Genomic DNA, 21,053 nt, shown 5'->3' on the forward strand with positions numbered 1-21,053 from the left:
TCAACAATGCTTCGTGACACTGGAGCGCTGACTAACACAGCGTTTTTTGTGTTTGTTTGTATTGTTTTTTTTTTCTCTGCCCTAACTCCCCTCATCTCCCTCCCCCAAAATATTTCTATTCCTGCCCCACCCAGTGGACCTTGATCATGTTCTTTACCTGCCCTTGGTGCTCTTTGTGCTTCCTCCTGCCCCCCCCTCCATGAAGCCATCTTTCCTGCTACTTTCTGTGCCAGCGGCGCTCATTCATCCTTTAACTGCTAACTCACGCTACCCCGCGCTTGTGTTTGTGCCTGGATGCATTGTTTCTTATTGTTTAACATTACCTCAACACTTCCTCCTTGCAGCCATTGCAACGCCGTCTTTGGAAATGTCACACCTTTAAGCTGCCAATCTTTGCAGACATTGCAGTTTGACGTTTGCACTTTTAATTCCACTGAATGCATCTGAAAATGTGATTACCATGTTGCCATTTCCACTGCTCTCTCCAGTCATTTTTTTTATTTTTTTTAAAAGAAAAAAGTGAGCGGTGCAGCGCCTATCTGAATGCCCGTAACAGCGGTGGAGAATCCAGTCACGATATGGAGAGGGGGGGAGCGGGTTGCTGCAGTTCAAAGCCGACTAGCAGGTTACTTAATGAGTTTGGTAATTGGCTCGCTGTGGCCTCCGCGCATCCCTGCCCTCCTGCTGCTGATGTGTGCAGGAACAGACAGAGAGAGAGAGCTTGCAGCTTCCTCTCTCACTCACTCCATTTTCCCTTTTCCTCGCCCTGACCCATCCATCTTCCCCTCCATCCATCTCCCTTCCACGAGCTGACTTGGGGAGCTAATGCTGCACCAAGCCTCCTCTGTCTGTCCCCCGCTGTTCCTTCTATAAAGACAGTTAGCACGCCGCATGTTAGGTTTCCACTCCGCTCAATATTGAATATCAACAGCGTAACTCTATCTCTCATTCCCCCACTTGGTCGCTATCTTTTACACACACACACACACACACACACACACACACACACACACACACACACACACACACACACACATCTATTATATGTTAGATGCTTCATGCATTATGCAGAATATGTGCATCCAAACAAGCAATTTGCAGAATTTCCAGCTCACCACTTCTGAGTAATAATTCTCTATGTGGCCACAACAGCATAATGTGAAACACACTTCCATGCTCAGTTGATTCATAAGTCCAAACAATAAAGACAAAGAGTAGCGGGCTTGCCATGTAATCATCAATGACACCAAACATATTATTCTCCAATTTTAGCACATTATCTCCTCACCAGACACATCAAACAGCTCTTCTTCTTGTGTCATTGCTGTTGTTATAATCTGTGGTAAGAGGGGGGGAAAAGAGCATTACATCTGGTTTGAATCTCATTAACTCACATGTTGAGTTATGGTGATAATAGTTTGGGGGAAATCTAAAATGACCTTCATGGTTTAGTTGTAATTGAGAGAGCTACGGATTTTAGTCTGGATTGTTTATTGCTCTGTTTGTTTATTATAAGCCCCTAGATTTAGTGCCTTTGGGGATCCACACTAGTGAGGCTAACCTAATATATATTCTGGCTAATGAGCAAGCTTCCCACCTTCTTACCTATTCCCATTAATTTCCATTTTGTACCTTTAAAAAGCCATAAATAAAGCCTGCATGCATTAGTAAATGTAGCCGTCTCCAGTTGCAAGACTGCTGCCAAGCTTTTTATCTACTCCCACAGTAGAGCGGTTGATTCTGAACGCTGTCGGGGTTGGAAGGCCAAAGCACAGCTAAGTGGCTCCTCTTGACCTCAAGCGCTGATCTCCAAACTGTCTGCTCTGACTGCACACAGACAGATTTTTTTACCCATTCGCTCCCACAAAAAAAAATAACTCATAATCTCATAACACAGCCTCAACGCCCTGCCTGGGTGCCGTCTCTTTGAATAACACATCTTTTTCTCACTGCACCCAGTGCTGACATCCTTGACCGTACATTTGCTTTTGAGATTACTTCTCACTGCTATTATTCATTAATTCAAATTGGACAAAAAAAAAAAAAAGAGAGAAGTGAGTTGGAAAAATACAAGAGGTGAAAAATTATCTTGAATGACTTAAGAGTTTTGTGCCCCTGACCTATAATGGACGCACTTATTCTAGTTATCACTATCTATGTGTAAACTAGGTGGCTGAATCATTAGCTTACACACTGAGAGCAACCAAGTGTGACCAGAGAATAATTGATTTCTGAATAAGTGATGGTACTGAAAGGGGGAGGAGGAAAAAAAAAGAAAGCTGCAGCTTTGTGCGTCATATTGAGCATCTTAATACGCATGTCATGAATTATCGTGGAGGGAGGTAATTTCTTTTTTTGTTGTTGTTTTGTTTTACACATCATGAGCTTCATTTCCCCTTTTAGCACAACATGCAGCATGAGCAGCTGCACCTCCACTCCTTGTCCATAGGGTGGCACTGTGAGGAGGTGAGACAACCATGTGCTCTGCGTGAAATGGAGCAGTCACTGGCTATTTGAGCAGATTAGCTTAGAGACAGTAACCACACAGGAATCACACACCCCAACCGCCACTCTCTCTTTCTCACTCTCTCTCTCTCTCTCTCTCTCTCTCTCTCTCTCTTTCTTTTGCTTTCATGATCGTGGACCCCACTTGCTTTACTGACTGCTGATCACAATTAAACACAGTCTCACCCTGCTGGAATAGGATTTTCCTAACTGGATCCAGAGCTGAGCATCAGACACATGTACTGTTTGTTTATCTCGGCGTGTCTTTGTTCACAAAAGGATTTGCCTGAAATGTAAACTTCCTCTTTTCGCCACAGTCTGCACTCTGTCTCTCTGTGGCCCTCCTTGGAAATACAGTCTCATTCCTCAGAGTCTGTTCTCAGTGCAGCCACGGCAGGCTGAACTGCTCTTTTATTCAGATGAATGAGGCCCTGTTTTTGCCCGGAGAATCAGACCGGCAGACAATCCATGTGAGAGCTTGAAGAATGTGGAAAATCAGGGCCTCAGTGAAGTAGCATTGAAGGTATTAAACATGTGCGCTTGTATTTTCACTCTTTATGTATGTGGGTTCATGGCCATACAGAGTTGGGTGATTGTTTTCCTGGTTCATAAGTATTTAGCACTCTGGTTTTCTTTTACCTCAGCTTCTTTCCTCATTCCAGCAAGCTGTAATCTATTGGAGTCAGTCGGCCTCTCTGTGTGAATTCAGACGTAGTGTGAGCTGCTATTAAAAGCTGTTTCTTTCCTTTTGCTTACATATCAATGAGCAATCATGTTTTTTAGTGTTTTTACACTCTCACTAGTGTTTCATCAAATTGTCTGCCAGGTGGTAGCTACCTCCATCTGGAATAAGGTTTACTTACATTCATTTTTTTTTAATATGCAATAGTTTTACCAAATGGCTGCTGCAAGCAAGTTTCACTCTCTCGAGTAGCTTGTGTAGCTTGGCAAAGAGATTAGACATATGTAGCCTACAAGTGTCTTGGTTTTCAGAGTGTTGCGAGGCTGCCAAATGTGACTGTGAATAGCTATGTAAACAAGATAGCTATGTGAGGCTAGACCTTGCACTGATTGCCTAAAGTGAAATACCATTCCTTGGCTTCTCTCACATTTTTACAACTGTGTTAATGATCGCAAATAAAGGCTTGCTAGGTAGCAGCTTAATTACTAGCTGTCTGTTTGGATTGTCTCCAAGGGACATCTTGATATGGCTGTTTTGCTTGTGTGGAGAAAGGTGTAACCTCTGTTGTTTAAAGGTCCTGTTTTCTTGTTTTTTAAATTAATGAAGTTTTACTCAATTTAGTACTGTTCTTTCCCGCAAACGCAATAGTCCTGGAAAACCGTGAATCTTCATGTCCACAAATGTGGAGTTAACCATATTTAGTTGAGTAATTTGGGTTACTTTGTTGGGAGATTGGAGAGGATTGTTTTATTGCTTCCCCTTCTCTCAACCCCCTCCAGGCAAAGTCTGTGTTTTAATTAGTCGTGTAAGACCCTATTTTCACTTCAGATTCCCCCAACTTGTAAAGTGCTCTCTTAAGAGTCCATGAAGGCTAAAAGGGGCAATGAATGATTTGAAGTTTTTTTGCTTGCCTGCCAGCAGAGAAATGGAGGGAGGGAGGGGTGGGGGCTATCAGCACTTGCCGTCAGCATGAGGAACAGTAACTTCAAGCAGCAGTCACACAGAGTCTTTGTTCTTTATAGATTTAGTAAGTGTGGCGAAGAGAGAGAGCTTTAAAAGCCCCATCTGGAAAAGGCGCTGTTCAAGTTTTTAATATGAGTAAAGCAGCTCCTGTAGATAATACCTGCCCCAGAATGGTAAAATGGTCTCAAGGTTCAATCTAGCACATCCGCCTCCCCTTTACCCATTACGTTTTGGCAGCAGGGAAGTTAGATTGTTACACTCAGAGATTTAGTCATGTGTTAAAGTCAAGCTTCTGGAGTACACCCCCACTCTACCACAACCTAACCGTCCTCTAGCTTTACAAGTCTGTTTTCTTCTCTCAATTCCCTTTTTTTTTTTTTTCAACTTGTCTTCTCATCCCTGGTGAATGTATTAAATGAAGTTACTAGATATGAGTGCTTAAGAGGCCAGGGCCTCTGAGGCTTGCCAAGTATCTCACAGGCTTGGCTCAGTCATCCATGTCACTTTTTTCTGTTGTTTCAGCTACTGGCTGACTTGCTTGTATCACAGAGCACTTTCTCTTTTTTCCCGCCTGCTCTCTCTCTCTCTCTCTCTCTCTCTCTCTCTCTCTCTCTCTTGCTTTTCCTCCATTGTGGAAGAAATCAGGCTAAAGCAAACAGTGTGTGTCAGCCCACAGCTTTTGTTAAGTATTCATTTTTAATGAGAGTAAGTGGCTACCGAATCCTATAAACCATAAATGGAGTAGTCAGACGGGGGGGAGGGAGGAGGGTTCACGTTGGCCTTTGATTCAATGGCAGTCGTTTTGTTTAGTAACACTTGTACTAATTACACTTGATGTGGATGAAGACAACACATTTCAAAATGATAGTTTGTGTTGCTTTATTGTACCTTAGTTTTCCTTCCCCTTCTAGTTCTGTAAGCTCTTTCAAGGAATTGTTCTCCCTTTATTAATCTTTAGGAAAAAGAGTGTCACAGAAAAGTGTCATTTTTCTCTTTCGAGCAGCGCACAGCTCTGTTAGATTTCATTTCTTCTGAATTCAGAAAGAGGCACCAAGTAACCAGTTTTTGTTCTGTCGGGATCGAAGGCACTGTAGCTGTAGAAAGAGAGGATGGCGAGGGGGGGGGGGTTGCTCAGGGAAAAGGTATTGTGATGGGCCGTTTGAATGCTGAACAGAATTGAATAGACACAGTCAGCTTCCCAGATACATGCTTAGGCCTGTAGAATGTGGAGTGCTTTGCTTGTAACTGCACCGGTTGTCTCCTTTCATTATCGGTTAATGGTGCCCAACTTGACAGAGCCATGTGATAAACAGTGGAGCTGTGAAATCCTGGAGGTGGAGTTCTCGTCTGCCTGATAATGGGATCTCATCTGCCGGGGAGGGGAGCCTGCCCCGCCAGCCAATCCAGCTTTGCTCTTGCACTGCTTTCTGAGAGGATTCACTGCACTCACCCTTCACTGCTGTCTTGGCCCAACTTAAGCCTCACAGACCTACTGAAAACGTTGGCATTTGACTGGTGACTCGGAAATATAGTTTTTTTTCTCATTGCACATTAGAAACACAGATATGCATTTCCGCCTCCTTATCAATGTCGGATCATTTGAATGTTTGTGTAACTCAGGAAAGAAGGCAGACTGCGCGTGTGTACGTGCATGAGTAAATATCATAAACATTGACCTTGTGAAATGTATATGTACTGTGATAAGGGGGGAGCTGTGGCTGGACAGGACAGTTCAGCCTCAGGAGGAGCTGGGAAAAGGTTTTACCAGCACTTTGTTACACAGCAGCAACACTCCCTCCTCCTCCTCCCCCTCCTCCTGCTCTGCTATTGAAACGAAGACGACCAACATGGTTTGTAGCACAATGAAGGACCCCCTGCACGCCACCCTCAACTCAATTGCTATTGATCCTTATTGCCTGTCTTCTCCTGCTGCCCGGCTTTAGTGCACACACAAAAAAAAAAAAAAGAGCCCAATGCGCAAACTATTTGCTTTGGTTAATTGGATTTTGACAGTGATCCAATATCATGTTTAAGACAATGAAAATGTGTCAAGCTACTCGCTCAGTGAAATGGAAATCATCCTATTAATTTATAACTTAATGCGGTCCATCTTTGTTCCCCCCTGCTCCTCTAATGCGTGCAGGGGAGAGGTGGAGGGGGGTTAAGGACAAAACAAGCCATAATGTATATTCTCCACCACAAAACGAGTGCAGAGAAAGGATCACTTTTTTTTTTTGTGATGGTGATAATGGTGACGTGCCGAGCTAACCATTAAAATCAGCCTCCCAAATATTGCTAATGGACTATTCAAATTATCATCCCTGCTTGTTTCTGCCTCTTTTTTTTTTTTTTTTTTAATGGGGTGGGGTGACTAATTAATTCATTATCCAAAAATGCAAATGAGCTCTACAAGCCTGAGCTGCTTGCTGCTCCCTCTCTCAGATGCATATAGGAATATTTTCAGACATTTTATTTAGATTAAGTACTAAAAGAGCTGGTGGGGGGAGGAGGAGGACACATTTATTTACAAGACACCACCACTGCTGCTGCTGCTGCTGGCTTTCATTGTGTCGCTTGTAGTGTTTCAGTCACATTCCCATAACCATTGATCGGTTGCTGATGGTCGGTCGGGCCACTTTGGCTGTCGTGCATCTCGCTTCCTGATTCAAACACACACACACACACACACACACACACACACACACACACACACACACACACACACACACACTCACTCTGTGTTAGAGTGTGTGTGTGTTTGCACGCTGCATTTCCCTACTGGGGGCTGCCATCAATCAACAGCCACATTGCCCCCCCCCCTCTCTTCTCTCTCTCTCTAACCACCACCACCACCTCCTCCTCCTCCACCCCTTTGTCCCTGACGATTATTTGAATCCAGTCCATGTTTTTGTTTCGCTCGGTTTTTTTTTCACCCCCTCATCTCTCTCCTCTTTTTTTTTTTTTTTTTTTGTTGAGTGTGGTCGGGGTAATTCTCCTTCACTAGTGTCTGGATAAAGAAAGACTAGGTCAGCCATGTGGATGCGTCTGTTGAACAGCTGAAGAGGAGGGAGGAGGAGGAGGAGGAGGGAGCGATAGGGGGAGCGCGGAGAGTGTGTGTGCATAGGAAAGAGAGAGAGAGAGAGAGAGAGAGAGAGAGAGCGTGTGTGTGCATGTGTGTGTATGTGTGGAAAAAGGAAGCGGAGCCTGTAAACGGCGAACTCGCTGGTTTCCTTACCCCTCGAAACAACTACCAACCAGCGCTGTGTTACTTTTCATGTGGACACTATCCTCGACAACACGGCCAGAAAGGGAATAAACAGGAGCCGTTTCGAGGGGGGACTAGCTGACGTTACAGTGCCTTTAAAAAAAGAAAAAATCTCTTCTTGCTCGGTAAATTTCGGACGTGAAGCAGTCCATCAGTAAAGTGAAACCCGTCTTTTGTTGAAGCAAGTGTTCGCCTGAGCCCCCCCTCTCCGTCCGCCCGTCCGTCCGTGCGTGTGCGGGGCTGTAACAAGAAGAAGAAAGTGTCCGTGTTCGAGTCGTTTTGTCCCGCTTCTTGGATTTGACCCAGCTGGCTTTAAAAAAAAAAAAAAAAAAGTTCGGTCGCGGTGGGTCATCTCGGTGCAAAGGATCGCGTTTTTGAACTTGTTTGCAGCAGTCTGTGGGACTCCAAGAAATCACCAGACTGGCGGGTGAGTAGTTGAATACAAAAAAAGATTGCAGGACGGTTGTGGTCTGAGAGAGAGGGAGAGAGAGAGAGAGAGGGGGGAGGAAGGAAGGAAGGAGGGGAGGCAGACAGGGGGAGCAATGTGTGGGTGATTTTTATTTTTATTTTGTTAAATAGAGGAAATTTAGGAAATAGTGTTGGCTAAAGCCGGGTGGCACTCAGACTTTGACCTTTTCTTAAAAGAGTCTAAATTGTGTTTATACCCGGAGTAGGAAGCGTGTGTGACCTCGAGTCAAATGTTTGTGAGTGTTTAAAGTTTGGCTGCATTGTTGTAAAAACTTGGCTGTCTCTGGACGCTGTGTAGGACGGACCCCCTCAAGCAAACCTCCATGACCCTGGCCCCCAGCCTGCAACAGGGGCTTCAGCGGGCTAATGGTTTTAAAGTGAGGATAATGAAGTAAACAAACGAGAGGAAGAGAGAGAGAGAGAGAGCTTAAATGCTAAACCTTGCTGTCCAGGAAACACACATTAGAGAAATAAAAACTACTTATGTGTGTGGGTGCTTCACCATCAATCAACTTTAAGGAAAGAAACGTTGCATTTTGACAGGGTTGATGAGTCAGTGCTACATAAATTTGATGGGTGGGATTTCCCAAAGTTTAGGACATAAAGGAGGGTCGGCTGTTTGGATTTACAGCTTTTTGCTTGTGTCATAAATTGATTATTGGACTGTAGTAATGGAAAGTCTCTCTCTCTCTCTTTTTTTTTTTTTTTTTAAATGAAAGAGGTAGGGGGCAGTTGTCGGGGACCAGCTGAACCAGTTGCAAACTGTTGAAGGACCACCAAATTAACTTGACTCTCCCCCTTCAGCACCCCAGAGGCTTGAAATCTGGCCCAAGCACATGCCGCTCTCACTTGGGAGGAGGAGGGAGGGGGGGATTTGTGTCTGTTGAAAAGACTAAAGGGGGGCCGGCTGGTGGTGTGTGTGTGTGTGTGTGTTTTTAGGAGGGGGCAGATTAGGATTTGAAAGCAGACTACAGTTATTTGTCTGAAAGGCAGCTTATCAAATGTTTTCCAGTTATAGTAGACGTGAGGAGGAGGAGGGCTTGTTTACTTACACCACTGTAAAATTGGTCATAGTAAGTCATAAAGTGAGTGTTCATGTGACTCCCAGTCAGAAGCTGAATCCGCAGGGTATGTGGCCACATAAGCACAAAGAAAGCTTCAGCACTTGAAACAAGATTCAAATGGAGGAAGAGAAGAGAAGAAGAAGAAGGGGAGGGGGAGTGATTGCCTTCAATCTCTGCCATATAAAAACAATCCCCTTCCTGCAATCCTCCCCCTGCTGCTGTGTTTTTTTTTTACTGATCTGTTACTTGGACTCAGATGTTGCATTGCTAATTGTTAGGAGTTAATCTCCACCATGCTTCCTGTGGCATTTTATTTATTTTATTTTTTGCTTTGGTACCCCCTGCTATCTGAAAAGTGACCTCTAGCTTAATGATTCAGATGTGATTAATCCACCTGAGTGGGACGACACAGCACGGCACGGGCTAATGTATGGCACAGGCGGCGCAGATAATGGATGGTCATTGGAACATAAAGGGCATTTGCTCCACGTTAAAAAATGTTTAAACATTTGAGGCTCGCTCAGGTTTTAAAAGTCATGCGAATGTGAATATGGTACATAGTATAAATAATGAGGTGCAGTTATAGTTAACAACAGTGGTTGGTTTCATGGTGTTCCCGTGAGTCACAACTCTGAACGACTCTGAGCTGTCAGCCGGCGCTGTCTAATCTTTGATTCAGAGGTAATTAACAGAAGACAAGGTGAAGATTTTACAGACAACAAGCCTTCATACTCTTTTTTTCCATTGATGATCTTACTTGTCATCAAATGAGTTTATCTGCTGCCAACATATTATCAGTGACGCTGCTTCTGTTTTCTCCCCCCTGTTCAGACCATAAAAGGTCACTGAATCAGAAGAAGATAAGCCCTTTTATAAGAGCGTCTCTAAAATGGTAACCAGTCATATGACGGAAATCGTTTTGGGTTATGTGGGAAACATGCAATCACAGTCACAATCTCAGCCTACACTGTCATGCGGGAAAACTCGCATAGCTTGTATTTCGGAACACATTTTGAAATGGCATGTTCCTCACTTCCCCAGTGGGTTAGGATATCCATTTAGTTTCACTGCTTGTGGATTGAATGAAAGAGGAAGTGGTCAGCCGTCTTAATGGAGTTGTATACAAGATCCTGAGTTGTTCTGCAGTGTGGGATTTGTTTTGGAAAAAAAAGAGCACTGAGGGTTTCACGGTGGTGAGGCTGCTATCAGATGAGAATATAGCAGCCTAAATCTTAATTATGTACACACTGCCATACTGCTGTCGGTATCACTTCATATCATCTCCATTTGCAGTGCTTCATACCGGTGTTTGTAGGAAATTAAATCTGATGTGCAATTTGATCTGGGTCTGAGTCCACAGTCTGTGCTGTTCATGTAAACCATGGAGAAGCATAGTGGCTATGTAAGAGCCCCCCCTCCCCTGCTCGCCACCAGCTCCCTCCTCCTCACAAACAGAACTCTCACCGCTGACAAGGTACAGAGAGCTAGTAACATTCAGCTCACATACAGGCGCGTGTATGAGTGTCACCTCTGAGGAATCTGAGGGGCGATATCCGGATCAAAGAGGCTGTTTCCGACCATACAGAGAGAGAGAGGTGCTTCATACAGTGAGGCTGTAACGGCTGTCTGGCTGCTCAGAGGCAGCTGAATGTTTGACAGGGCATTGGAAAAACGTTATTTAATCTGCTCGCATGATGGTCCTCACTGGGATTTCAGCACACTGCGTCTCTGCCCCCCCCCCACCCCCCTTCCGTGTGTCAGGATGATGGCAGTTGCTGGCTGGTAGAAAAACACTCAGTGGCTGTCTGTTTGGGAGTGATGTAATGCGTAAAGAATCAGAGAAATTGTAATTGATGCAATGTTGGCGGGCCTCTAATTTTCATCCTAATGAGTGAGTCTGCTGGGGTCTTATCCATTTGGGGTAACAGTCTGAATGACTCAACTGTATTCCAATGCAATCATAGAGAAATGACCCAATTGTTATTATAATGAGCCACATAAATGAGAACAGATGTGACGTTTGACCCTGTTACAAAAACAAACAGCCAGCAAGGTGCTGATCAGACAAACGCACGTAAATTACACCTCTGGCGTTTTTGGTTTATGCGAATGTTGTTTGGCTGCGTATATCTCTCAGCCACATAAAAGACATAGCCCGCACTTACCCTCCCACTTTTGACCCCAACAATGCAGAAATGCGAAGGCGGAAAATCAATGGGAAGTCATGGCTTCCCATACCATTGTTGGTATCACCCCCCCCTCCTCACACACACACACACACACGCACAGAAGCAAGACTCATAGTTTCGGAGGAGAGATGATAAATCTCTTCAGGTCTTGTTGATTCTTTCGACGGGTTTCATTTCTAAATGGAACAAGCCAGCTCGACACTTCCTGACCTATTGTCCTTGCAGATAGTGGTTTACCAGTGACGCATTTAGAATACATTAGCCACTGATTGACATAGTACACATGAAACACTGCTAAGGAGGCAGTACCCTCTGGTGGGTGACTACTGAAATGGAGAGTGATGAAGGACCGGAGAGGTGCTTTGATTGTTCGTAGAAAATTCCATGTAATTTGTTGTGTGCGCAGAGGAAGAGCCGATATCTTTAATTAACATAAACCTCAGGAGCCAACAATGAGTGAAAAATTGGGATAATTGAAAATAGGCCCGGTCTCCTTTTTTTTTTTTCTCCTCTCCCCCTCCTCTCTGTCTGTACACCCTTAAAGCAGCTGAGCCCATCGGAGGGCACTTTCACACATGTTAAGTGGGGGGGACATCTGGCCTCGTTAATTCAGTGCATGGTCATAAAGTGGAATGGCGGTCCCCGCAGGGCCGCCCGCTCTGAACACCGTCAGATGGAGGCCTGTGTGTCCTCGCTGCCTCCTCGTCCTCCCTGTTGACTGTCCCTCTGACACCAGCTCTGACACTTGAACAAGAACGTCCTCGTGATCCCGCCTCCGCTACGATGTTTAAACACATATGCTGATGTCCGAAGGAGATAACGTGATAGCACATAAATCTTTATGTCCCAGGCAGTAAAACTGTGTAAACGGTGAGGCTGTAATGTGCTCTAGGTTTTGTTGACCAATTTTCAGAGAAACAAGACGCTCTGCTGGATTTTAGCAATCAACTGCACCTAAACAGCATTCCCCCTCCCACTATATTTTGGATATCAGTAGCTTGTGTCTATTAAGTGTACGTTTTATGATGAGTGGGCTGTCGGAGTCTATATTCCAGTCTCCACCTTACGTCCCTGCATCCACAGGAATGGTAGCAAATAATCGAGTGACAGCAGCGGGGAAGTGTTCATGCTGTGCATTCATTTCCTATTTTAGCAAGTAAACATTTAATGTGTTTAAATGTATCATAGCTTTATTTATGCATAGAATCTGCTGTTAAATCTGAATTATACATTAGCCAATGAATAATGCATCAGTGCCATTCCTTAATGATTACTTGCCAGGCAGCAAATGGTAATATTTGCTGATAAATTTACCCATTGATCTTGCTTGTGTTTAACCAGGCTTGTGGGGGATGATTTTTTTTTTGTCAGGGATTTATTCAAAAAGCAAGCTGATTGTCTAAATTTTTTTAAAGAAGATATCTTTTAAAAATGACGAGAGAGCTCTGAGGAATTAAAGCAAAATGGATACAGTCTGATCTGTCCGAGCACGTAGTGACTGTAGCTGTGTGAGGTTTGTGTGTTTACATACGAGTCCATTCATGGCTGCTTTTAGGATGACTTATGACAGATCAATGTCCAATTACAGTTTTGTCTTTTGTTGGCTTGTAGCAGTTATAAAACAGGCGGCGTTTGTTTGAAGCAGGGAGTCTAGACGATGTCTGGTGAGTTTGTAATTTAGCCCACACTTGGTAAAGGTTCTCTTTTGATACTGCGTCTTTATTGGCACTGGTCTTAACAGCCACAGCAAGCCAGATTATTGGCACATTATCCGTATAATGCTGCAAGCATTGCCTAAGCCTCAGAGCACAGCCCGTTACTGTGCAGATATATTGCTTGTCCACACAATGAGAAAATATTGACTTGTTGTCACTCACTCATTTGATTAGTTGTGCGGGTGATTCTGCTTTTCATTTGTCACCCTGGCAACGTAAATGGGAAAACACAGCAACAGTGTTTTTCTATCCAGTAATGAAGCACTGGAGCATTGCAGACTTATCACATCTGGAAAACCTCTCTCTAAGCAGGAATGAATGTCTTTATCACTCATGGTGTATCATTGGCACTTGTCAGCTCTGCTAGTATCCACAAAAAGCCAACATTTGACAGCTTTTCTCACTGCAGAATGTTGCAGCTGCGTGGGAGTGATGTACTCCAACAATTCCACTTTGATTTTACAGCTTAGTTGAGTGAGATTTATCCGTATATTTACAGTCCATTTTCTTTTGTCTGTAAGCAGAGCTGCTTAGAGTAGTCTGCCGCCTCCGCCGCTGCTGCTGTCGCGCATAAGCCAGGTCACAACGAGAACACCTTACATTTAACCCAACCGGATTCATCAGCGGCCTTGTTCTTCCCAAAATAATGAGGTAGATGGCAAGGGCGGCCCCAGGCTGCATGTAGAGAGATGATCTCTCTGAACCGGCAAATCATTCCTGTTTTTTATGCTAAAAAGACAGCCTAATGACTATTCTTGATGTGTGTCAGTGCTTTAAGTTAACTAGCTTTAATTCACAGAAAGATCTAATGGGCTTGATTGTCAAGCTGAGTCGAGGCAGACAGCGAGAGGATTGTGTGCTCAGGTTGGGGGTGTAATTGTTTTAGCTGGCGGTGATTCTTTCTGGATGGGATGACTGCTCAATCCAGATATGTAAACCAGGAGAAACTGAAAGGCAATATGCTGATACCGTGCCTGTTTCCTCTTGATCAACCGAGCTTTTGAAATTAAATATCTAGGCCGCGCCCAAACACTATTTGATTCAGCTTGGCAGTAAATGGTTGTTGTTACAAACCTGTGTCAGCTCAACTAAGCATTTCAAACATGTAAATCGTATGTGGGAAATGGAGATCTTGAGGAAATCATTAACTGTGACGCCGCATCATAAAACAAAGAGAGAGGGCGTATTAAAGACAGCAGCTGCTCAAAGGGTTTGATTCTGCTTATTGGAGCATGACACTTATTTAGTGCAGAAGAGAATCTCTGTGCGTTGATGGTAGACAATGATGTAGTGTCTTGCCAATGCCCTGCCAGTCATCTGTTCTCCAGAGGCAATCGCAATATCCATTTGTTTTTTGCATTCATCCAAACCTCAAATTTCTTTGTTGCGCCAGCCCGGTGTCATTTCTGCACACTCGGAATCAGGTTGCTTGTTTGCCCGCACAAGACAGCTTGTAATGTTTATCAGGCTAGAGCAGAGTAGACTTCCACCTCTTATGTTTCATAAATAACAAAGCTGCTCATCCGCGTGCCAGTAAAAGAGGAAGATCACTGTGATAAAGTGAGCCGACTTTATTGGTCTGATAAAGATCAACTTAAGACCCACCAGGAATCAGTCCAGTTTGCAAACACACAGTCTTTGGGGTTTGAGTCAGCGTCGGGGCAAGGCTGGACATCTGTCTCCTAGTGATCTATAACGCCCACAATCCCTCCCACAGACTGTCTGCCTTGGCACTCAAGCAGTACACCGGTTGCTGTAGTACACTCAGCCACCCACAACAGTGGCTTATCTCGCTAGCATAACAAACAGTGGCTAACAAAGGATAGGATAGAAAGCAATGGGACACGCCGTAACAGAGGACCTTAAGAGGGCAGTACCATCATAACTCCACTTCAAAATGGAGGCCTTTGTTCTGAGATTGTTGGAGAGGACATTACAGCAAGGTAGCAGCACATGTTTTCATCCTCAAACACACTCACTCCCACTCATTCAGTCTGCTGTCGGTGAAGGAGATCCTCTGCCTGATAGGGCTTCAGAGAAAGGTATTCCTCTGGGACTGTTGTTGAGGGATTTCTACAGTTCTGCCATGCGCTGATTAAAGGAACACTTGTAGATAATCCTTTTAAAAATAGGTCTTTGTTGTGGCAGCGGTGGAGTAAGGTGCGGGACGCGTAAGAGCGGGCTTAAATAGCCACCAGATTTGGATTTTTAAATGGTTATCACCTTGGTATGATTGGCAACTGTGTTAAGATAAATATTTAATGACAGGGCGGCTGAAATAGAGCTGTTACTGACTGCTGGTGAGAAATGGAGCTTCTATTTAGGGCCATACTGTTCCATAAAGTCATGGCATTGGTAGACAGCCCAAGGTTATTAGTGTGGTATGAGAGTAGTGTGTGTTTGGTGTGTCTGTAGGTTGCTGAAGAGTTCTCACACTTTTTTTTTGTGTTGCTTGCTGCAGTGATATGAAGGAGAGAAATGCACTCAGTCTGTTATTGAGCATTCACTCATGAATCCTTGATGGATTACGGGTGTGTGTGTGTGTGTGTGTGTGTGTGTATAAGTGCCCTGTTGTGGCAGCACTATACTTAATGCACGACAGCAATACTATTAAGGCACACTTGACTTGAACTATTTCCACAAGCGACACAGCTGTATGTTTTCTTTTTTTTTGTCCTTTACTACCTTCGTTTTGCTCCGTTTCATTTCACATGCTCTCTGGCTTCTTGTTTGATGTCATGCAAAGGTTCGCATCAATACCTGGTGCAATGAAGTTATCACAGCACAAAGACCTACTTCCCCGCGTTGATTCTCTTAACCTTACCCTTTCACACTCAGGTGAATAGACCCTTTAAAATGATATTAGCCTTGCTTTTTGAGATGTTTTTGAGATTATGAAGCAAAAGCTTCTGTTACAGCATAGTTCGTTATAAGACACCGATCTAGCCTTTGCTTGATTCATCCTGTTTACTCATTGCATGATGGCTATGGCCAAAGCAATTACTTTCAGCTTTCAAGTACTTTGCTTTTGGTCACACTGCAGCTCTTATTTATTTCACTGGAGCTCCCAAGGCCCCGTGGCTTCCAATCAGCCCGGTGAGTGGCGTGCGCTAACGTCTTGCCTCTTTGTGTAGGAAATAGGTGGGTAAACACGGCAGAGTCCTTGAAGCACTTGCCATCCCTGCTATTGGATTACCAGCTGCCTTTCCGGGTCTCATCTGCACAGATGAGTGCCAAGATCAATGGAGCTCTTAGTGCAAAGCTAATTCGATCAGGACTGGCTTTGCTACTGCTGATCAGAGATTATTTCTTTTTTTTTTTTGTAACGTGAAACAAAAACTTAATCAAGTCAAGCCCATGTCCAATAGCCCGTATTTTCAGCCTCTCCAACTGCCATAGACATCAATTAGGAGGCATTTCATATTCATTATTGAGTTGTTGGGTTGGCTTGCTGAGAAGAGGTGTGGAGATGGAAGTAGTGAACTGCTGCGTAAAGTGATCTGGCCAGTTTTGCTGAGTGTAGCAGGAAAGCTGCCTTTTCTCCAGCAGAGCAACTGGCATCATAAATAAGCTAAGAGCATGTTTTTAGAGGGATGAGGTGTCTTCTGCTTTGACGGTGAGCTTGAGGGGAAAGGGTTGAAGGGCATATTGACCCTCTTGTTCTGGTAAGCAAAAAGCAGACTCTTCAGTGCCCCTTGTTCCCCCATTAATTATTGTTTGATGCAAATAAAGGAGGGGGGAGGGGGTGGAGGGGGGCATGTTATGAAACATAATTATTCATTGCAGCATTTCCCCTCGATGAGCCCCCTCCCCTTGTGCTTAGCGGAGGAAGCTGCCAGCGCTGTCAGTTGAGTACAGCAGGCAAAGATGTCCCCTCAGCCTTTTAAGGAGGGGACAGGAGGGAGCAGGGTGAAGGGCGCCATTTGCCCGAGTGATATATGAGGAGAGACAGCAATATATGTAAGGAGCTGCTGAAAGACAGATAGAAGGTCAAGGCACATTACACTCCAGCCATTTATTGGCTGAGCACATAGTCTGACCTGGACTGCAAATACAGTTGCTCAGCAGCGGCAGCTTTTTTTGTTGTTGTTTATTTATGTGTGCGTGTTAAGAGTGTGTGTGTGTGTGTGTGTGTGTGTGTGTGTCAATGGCCTACACATAGATTGACACGCATATACACATAGATGAATGCTGCACTGTAGTGAATATGCTCAGTGGCTTTTTATAAGCTTGCAGATGCAGTGGGAAACTATTTTAACAAGACTGTAGCTCCACAAACCTGTCCTCCTAGATTTGTACTAAGCGACGACTGAGTAACTAGAGGCTGATTTCCTATGCATGAGCACAGCATATGGTGTGTTTAAACACAATGCAAGCATGGGATTAGTTAACAATTGTCTCATAACATTGTGGTAGTTTGGTAGAGCAGAAACGGTTATCTATATATTTCCTCTCCTGCTGTTGCTAAAAAGTGAGTTGTTTATGTGATCTATATTTTAAACAGTGTCTTATTGGCATAGGCAGGGCTAAGTAGTATTTTCATCGTCATTAATGGCCCAGTGACGAGAGGAGCAGTCTGTGAGACTGCCATGGTTTGAAGCCTAACATTAACATTCCAAGAATATCTGAGGCTTATTCGCAGCAACTCAGCGGCACGGCCATCTGCATTCACCTTTGGGTTTTAAAAAAAGACAACAAGGCCTATAGTCAGCCTGAGCTATGTTGTGTCAGGCGGTATTTTTAATGTGCCATTGTTGTTGCACAGCAAAGGATGCAATGTGTAATCCAATACACTGCAGTTGTTAGGTGTTTGGAAAGATGAAAAATATGCAGCTTGTGTTTGCTGGAGGCATAGCACACTATCAGTCAGGGATCAAGTCTCCATTTCACACATGAACAGGCAGAGTTAATCTGTGGATCACTACTGTACACTGTAATATCCAGCCTCCACTCTTATATTTTCCCAAAAAGCCCATTGTTCTAGGCTCCTGCTGCTAGTGTTTTTGGAAAAAAAAAAGTTACCTTTTGTAGCTGATGTGTATTTTTAGATTAAGACCTGAGTTGTTCGCTCGTGGTCCAGGTCGTAAACCACTCAGGTCTGACTCTTTAAAATTAATTGTGTGTATTTGTAGCCCTACCTGTGTGAGTGTGTGTGGCCTGAGTGTTTGTGGCCAGGTCCACTAAAATGCCACTGCTATAAGAGGCCCAGCTTCTGCATGTTTTATGAGCTGTCCTCAGAGGATATGGGAGCTCTGAGCTCAGATCCTGCTTGTTCTAGCAGTGTTTTCTTCACCCCTGGCTATTTCCCTCTAGCTTTTTTTTTTGATGAGGTAGAGAAAAACCCATCCAGAATCAGGCGATGACTATAACACAGCCTTGTCTGCGGCTATATAGTTTTTTAAAAAGCGTGTCTAGCTGTATGAAAGGCCTCACAGAGTCATGATTCATATTATTCTCCTCATGCGCACTGCAGAGGGTGCTTTCCCCTCTGCCTAGGATCACTGGCCCGCACGACTGAGATGGTGGATGACAAGGCTCAATGCCACACTGAATATTCCACTCCTCCGGGTCATTCAACCCCCCCCGCTGACTGCTCTCTAAAGCCGTTCTTTTCCTTGAACAAACACATCACCGCCTGGAGAACGTTCACTGACGCTGTCTGTTTGCAGAACTCACACATGGACTCGTGAGTTATACCTGCGGTTGCGAGAATACTGAAATTAGCATGGAGGGTAACCAAAAAAAAGAAGAGGGGGGGATGTTATGTGTGTAGAAGAGGCATGCTTTGTTTTATTTATTTAGTAATGGCAGTCGGTTGTGATGGTTGGTTGGGTGGCGGTTGATGGTTAGAGGAGAAGCGTTTGCATATGAAATAATAGCCCTTTCTAATTAGAGGTAATACCATCCTGTGGTTTGAAGAGGTGGAGGTGTTTTTTTGGCTCGGATCATTAGAAGACGTTGAAAGGAAGGGATTGCCCCCGCCTCCCTGACCATCTGTTCAAAGATGAAGCCGGTTTGCCACCACATAGCTAAATAATTTAGCTGGAAAAATGGTCTTTTGTACTGACCTAATGGCTTTGTTTTTGGGGAGCTGCTCTTGAAGACATCCGTCAGCGCCCCTGTCGGCCTGCGCTGCCAGTCTGGAACCTCAGAGCTGTCTTATCTGTCACTCTAATCTATTTATGTTAGTTTTTCCCCTGTGTTGGCACGTCGCTCTGTGTGACATAGTGATTAGAGTAGCTGGAGGATGTAGGGCAGCAGTATGAATACATTTCCTCCTCTCGCACACTCATTTAGACTACCAGTTGGAGTTGAACTGACGGAGAGGATCGTTAAGCTGATAGGCAGATCTGGGAGGAAGAGTGGGGATATTTCATTGCAGAGTATCAGTGGAAGTGGTACATGATTGAGTGCTCAAATATTAAAATCTCAAGAGTCCTTTCATTTTAACGCAAGACAAAATCACTGTTGGGTTTTTTTTTCTCCTTTCCCAGTAAATCTCTTTTTACTGTATACATCTGATTGAGAAAATGTCATGTAACTCATTTCCTCCACCTCTTCCTAGAGTCCTGTTCCATTTTAAAGAGATATATGTTTGAAGATGCATATATGATACAGATATTTTTCACTACAAGTCAGGCTCGAATGTCTCCCCGGTGTGTTTTTATACTCCTGACCTGAGCTTTACCTTTGGGTAAATTTCCATTACAACAGCATAATTCACCAAAAAATTGAATTGTCAGTGCCTCTCTGGAGGTAAAAGACACTAGAAATCAGTTTGAATCAGGCACTTTATTCACAGTGTGGAAAAAGAAAAAGCCCATAGATTTACAAGAAAACTCAATTAAGAGCCACACTCATGATAGCTCTGTCTGCCACCACGCACCTCACATTCTCCTGCTTCTCGTATCAGTGACACATAGGGAAAGGTCCCTTTTTTTTACTGGGCTGCTCATGATTACATTTCTTGAGAGTGCCTCGTTTAAAGGAAGGGGAAGGGTGACAACGGACAACCGTGGCATTTTCCCTCAGGAGCCGTGTCTAAACATGATGCCTCGCGAAGCAGTCATAGCTGCTGAAATGTGCCTTCGGCTTTGCTCCAGCCAGACAAACGTGGCAGACTGAGAGGTACTGTGTCTTGAAGTAGCTGGTATTAGGCTGCGAAATGAAGTCGCGCTCACAAGCCCTGTAGATAATGGACATCTTGGGTTGTGGAACGGCCCCCTCAGGGCTATTTGGAGCTCTCACGGAGAGCACACAAACAGGGACTAGAGTAGGATTTAGCCTTCTTTTTAGAGATGGAGTGGAGGCTTTAGACCATGTGGAGTACACTGTCTAATCCTTGTGTTTGTGGTTGAAAGTACCTGTGGACTGTTGGACAGAGAATATGTTTGACTTAGTGGGTATCACTTTATATTACAAAAAGAAAGCAATGGTTGCTATTGTTGGCCCGGGGAGATTTTCTAAATTGTCTTAATCGTTTTCGACAGGGATAGTTTATTGTTGCACACAGTGTCATTGTGCATGAGAATCTGTTCTTGTGCAGCAGTGCTTTGCCTTTTTCACCATGGGAGTCTCTAGGCAGGTTTAAATGTTGACGTTGGAAAGCCCCAAGCTATCTTTTCTCGAGCACGGCTTTTACCTACTAAACTAACCCCGGATGTCTGCTAAAAATAGAGCTTTTGTGAGCACAGCTTTAGCAAGAGGGAAAAAAAAGATGTGGTTACTCATCAGCGAATTGAAAAACAAGTGGAGCAGACAAGTGTCTTTGCCCTGCCAATGTGAACTAAAACAGAGAAGGGCCTGTGAGAATAAAGCAAGCCATGATTGCACAAGGTAAAGACAAAGCAGGCAGGGTGCAGAGACCACAGAGAATCCCTTATGAAGTGGCCTACCCCTTACCTCCAGCTGAGCCTTTCATTATGCTGCTGTTTCTCTGGGGCTTGGATGGCAGCTTAGATTAGATGGCACTGAGTAATGGATTGGAGCTGACGAAAACCTGCTGCAGCTCGACATCACCGCAGCTAGGATCCTTCCACTGCTGAGGTTCTGGCTGGTTTATTCAGATCAATTTGAGTTGCCCTCATTGTTAATAACCCTGTGTATATTCATGCTAACATTGTTCTCCTCTAATCTGTATTCATGCAAGTATTTCATTCAATCCCTTTGCAAAGCCGGCCCTAAATCCTTGCCAATCACATT

The 21,053-nt window shown here is 44.2% G+C and overlaps 1 protein-coding gene across 5 annotated transcripts in view; it reads left to right on the forward strand.

The window, feature by feature from the left end:
* The window catches only part of rerea (arginine-glutamic acid dipeptide (RE) repeats a), a 122,763-nt gene that overhangs the window by 25,350 nt on the left and 76,360 nt on the right, over positions 1-21,053 (forward strand). The window contains exon 1 of one of the 5 annotated variants that reach the window (XM_027288378.1): positions 7,144-7,842. The exons of 3 other annotated variants lie outside the window; for them this stretch is intronic. The gene's annotated coding sequence lies outside the window, so the exon portion shown is untranslated. Of the gene's footprint in view, positions 1-7,143; positions 7,843-21,053 lie in introns of those variants that run through there. One more of the 5 variants, XM_027288374.1, reaches the window with a different exon arrangement.

The sequence above is a fragment of the Larimichthys crocea genome, chromosome XV (assembly GCF_000972845.2).
Source record: "Larimichthys crocea isolate SSNF chromosome XV, L_crocea_2.0, whole genome shotgun sequence".
In the NCBI taxonomy this organism is placed as follows: Eukaryota; Metazoa; Chordata; class Actinopteri; family Sciaenidae; genus Larimichthys; species Larimichthys crocea.